We start from the raw sequence: 4,507 nt of genomic DNA, 5'->3' as shown, positions 1-4,507 counted from the left end.
GCCTAACAACTGAGCCACCCAGGCGCCCCTATTTATTTATTTTTAAAGAGAGAAAAAGCATGTGCAGGCACAACTGAGCAGGACGAGGGGCAAAGGGAGGGAGATCTCAAGCAAACTCCCCACTAAGGGCAGAGCCCAACATGGAGCTCGGTCCCCAAATCCTGAGATCATGAGCTGAGCCCAAACCAAGAATCAGATGCTCAACTGACCAAGCCACCCAGGCACCCCTTGACTTTGATTTCTTCATTGTTAGTTTCACTCTCAGGGAGACTCTAACCTCATGGAGGCAAAGGTGGCCACCCATAGCTCCAAAATCCATCACACAAACTACACTGGTGGAAAAAAAGATTCTAAGACCTCCCATGACATTATCCTGGACCCTTTCCTTCCCTCCCATCTACCATTAGAGTCATCCTCAAATCTTATTGACTCTGCCTATAAAAGACATTCAGAATCTACTCACTTCCTCCCACCTCCACTGATAACAGCCTGGTCATGCTCTTCTCTATTTTATTTATTTGTTATTATTTTTATTTTATGTAGGCTCCACACCCAGCACAGAGCCCAGTGGGAGCTCAAACTCACCACCCTGAGATCATGACCTGAGCCAAAACCAAGAGTCAGTTGCTTAACCGACTGAGCCATTCAGGCCCCCAACTTCTATTTTATTTTTTAATTTGAGGTATCATGTTCGTGTAGATAAGACCACAACTGGACGTGTACATCCAGATCAATGAATCTTCACACAGTGAGCACATGATGTAACTTCCAAATGGATCAAGATATAGAAGCCTGAGAGCACCCCAGGAGCCCCTCTCAAGCCCCCTCCTAGTTACTAACCCACTAATGGTATATCCCAGTCACCATCATCTGTTGCTACATTTAGTGCATCAGTTCCCAGCTGTCTCAAGCTTTCAGACTTACGTCTCTCCATTAATGCAGTTACTTCCATCAATTCAGAGATCTTGTAAAATGTCAGTCAATAGATGTTTCTTCTCTTCTCAAAACATTTGCATAGCTGCCATTCCATTGGGTATAAAAGCCAAAGTTCCTACCACAGCCTGTAAGATCCTACAAAAGCTGGCACCTCCACCCCCCTCACCCCCCCTCCCACCACATCCCCTGCTCCATCTATACTCGCTTCCTTCTGTTCCTCAAACACTCCCAGGCACATATGCACAGAGCTGTTGCACATGCTGTTCCCACTGCCTAGAATCCCCTTCCCCCCCACTGGTCCCCCTATTGCCATGGTTCCTTCCATCGCCTCCTCCGAGTCTGTATTCAAATGTCCCCTTCTAACAGCTGCTCCCACCCAAGATGGAGTATCAGGAACTGGATTTACTCTCCCTCTTGAAACAAACAAACAAAGCAAACAAATAAACCAGGCAAAATATGAGAGGAAAGTTTTCAAGACACCGGGCATCAGGCAACAAAGTGATCTCTGACAGATGGGAAGTAAACAAGATAAACCCTATGATGGCCCCAACGTATTGCCTGGGAGGAGTTTCCAGATCCTAGTACAGGGAAGGGGAATTTAGGTGAAACCAAGAAGATTTGCTGAGTTAAGGAAATTTATCTGAGAGTCCAGGAAGACCAAGGGGAACTGAATTGGCAGGACAGAGTATCAGAGAGTAGAGGGCTGATGATTCCAGAAATCTGCAGAAAGTATTAGGCTGAGCATGGGTTGATGTTTTTGTCTGATAATACTACTTTGGGTTGGGGAAAAAAACATGGGCAAAGACTAGATAACAGTATCCAACAGTCACACAGAACCAAAAATAGAGCCAAACAGAAAAAATCATAACCCATGGGGCACTGGTTATGGTATTCAGGAAGGTCCTTTCTCAGTCTTGGTAAAGAATTACCCCTTAACAGAGCACTGCTCTGAATCCACCCGACAAATCATAAAAGCAAGAATTGAAAGTATCAAATATTTCCAGGTAACATAACTGAATCTCAGAGCAAAATTCAAGAAAATATAGAAATATAAAAATACATAGCTTCCAACAAAGGTAAAATTCACAGTGTTTAGCATCCATACAAAAATTACCAGGCATGCAAAGAAACAAGAAAACATGATCCATAACGAGGACAATAATGAATCACTGGAAACTGACATAGAAGTAGTAGACAAAAACATTAAAAGAATTATTAAAACTGTATTCTGTATGTTTAAAAGCTAGAGACCCATGGAAGACATTAAAAGATCCAAATGGAATTTCTAGAAATGAAAACTACAATGTCTGACATGAAAAATATGCTGAGAATAATGGCTGACCAAACACAGCAGAAGAAAAGATGAATGAATTTGAAGACATAGCAAATAGAAACTTCAAAATTGAACACACAGAGAGATAAAAATAATAATTATAAAAAATGAAAAAGAAGAGCATCTGGAGCTTTGGAACAACTTCAAGCAGCCTAATGTGTAACTGAAATCCCCAAAGGAAATATTTGAAAGAGAATGGCTGAGAGGTTCCAAATCTGATATAAGGTATAAACCTACAGATCCAAGAGGTTCAACAAATCACAAGAGACAGAAACTGGGGCTCCTGAGTGGCACAGTCGTTAAGTGTCTGCCTTCAGCTCAGATCATGATCCCAGTATCCTGGGATTGAGCCCCACACTGGGCTCCCTGCTCAGCAGGGATTCTGCTTTTCTCCCTCCCCCGCTCTTCCACTCTCGCTTTCACACTTTCTTGCCACACACACTCTCTCTCCCTCTCAAATAAATAAATAAAATCTTTAAGTAAAAAAAATCTTTAAAAAGAGACAGAAAATTATCCATCTTGATCAAATTGCTCAAAACCAGTGACAAAGAGGAAAATATTTTTAAAACAGAGAAAAAGTCTTGTTAAACAGAGAAACAAAGATCAGGATAATAGCAGATTTCTTGTTGGACATTGGATAGGAGAGAAAATAGTGGAGCAAATCTTTTAACTCAATGAAAGAAAAAATGTGACAACATAGAATTCTATACCCAGTTAAAATACCCTTCAAAAAATGAAGGCGAAATAAAATTATTTTCAGACATACAAAGTTGAAAGAATTCCTTACCAACAGATCTGCACTAATGAATCCTTTAGACAGAAGAAAAATGATACCAGATGGAAATACAGATCTACACAAGTGAATAAAGAGCACCACAAATGTTAATTACATGAGTAAATTTTAGAGATTTTTCTTATTATTTAATGTCTTTAGAAGATAATTTACTATTTCAACAACAACAATAATATTTTGTAGAGTTGTAACATCTACATAACTAAAATATAGGACAATAAAACCAAAATCAGGAAGAAAGGGAAGTGTAGTATTATAAGGTCCTAATATCACTTAACAATAGACTGAGGGCAGTTAGAGGTATATACTATAAATTTTAATGTAAACCAATGAAATAACAAAATGAAGAATTACAGCTAATAAACCAACAAAGGAGATAAAATAGAATAATAAAAAATGCTCAATTAATCAAACATAAGGCAGGAAAAATAAGAAAAAAGGAATAAAGAGCAGACAGGATAAATGGGAAACAAATATGGAGCAAACAAATAGACTTAAATCTAACCATATCAAGAATCACATTAAATGCAAATGGTCTAAACACCCCCAATTAAAAAGCAGAGATTGCCAAGATTGAATTAAAAAAAAAAATGTACGACCTACAAAAAAAAAAAAAACAAAAACAGAACAAAACAAAGAAAACAAAAAAACACTTTAAATATAAAGGCACAAGTTAAAAGTACAAGGATGGAAAAATATATATATACCATGCTAGAACTAATCAAAAGAATACAAAGTGGCTTAAACAACAGAAACTCATTTCCTCACTGAAAGTCCAAGATCAAAATATTAATAGGTTTCTTTCTTCTGGGGTCTCTCTCTTTGACTTGCAGCTGGCCACCTTCCCACTGTGTCCTCATGTGGTCCTTCCTCTGTGAGCACACATTCCTTGTGTCTATTTGTGTATCCAAATTTCCTCTTCTTTTTTTTTTTTTCCAACATTTATTTATTTATTTATTTATTTGAGAGAGAGATACCTCTCATGTACGCAAGTGGAGGGGAGGGGCAGAGGGAGAGAGAGAAAATCATAAGCAAGCTCTATGCCCAGCACAGAGTCTGATGCAGGCTGGATCTCACCACCCTGAGATCATGATCTGAGCCAAAATCAAGAGTCAGGTGCTTAACCGACTGAGCCGCCCAGGGGCCCCCAGATTTCCTCTTGTAAGGACACTGGTCAGATTGGATTAGGGCCCATCCTGAAAGCCTCATTTTAACTTACTTACCACAATAAAGGCCCTGTCAACAAAATACAGTCACATTCTGAGGTTATGGACATTAGACCTTCAAGTTTTAGAGGGACACAATTCAGTTCATAACAGGAAGGGAAGGGAGAAAGGATGGAGGAAAAAAATACACTCACAAATACACTCAGAAAAAGAAAACCTGACTTTGAATACCTAGTCTAGAGAAAGCCAATGTTAAATCATTGTGAAATTTTCATGATC

The sequence above is a fragment of the Martes martes genome (assembly GCF_963455335.1).
Source record: "Martes martes genome assembly, chromosome: 9".
NCBI classification, from domain to species: Eukaryota; Metazoa; Chordata; class Mammalia; order Carnivora; family Mustelidae; genus Martes; species Martes martes.
This window is presented reverse-complemented; position numbering follows the sequence as displayed.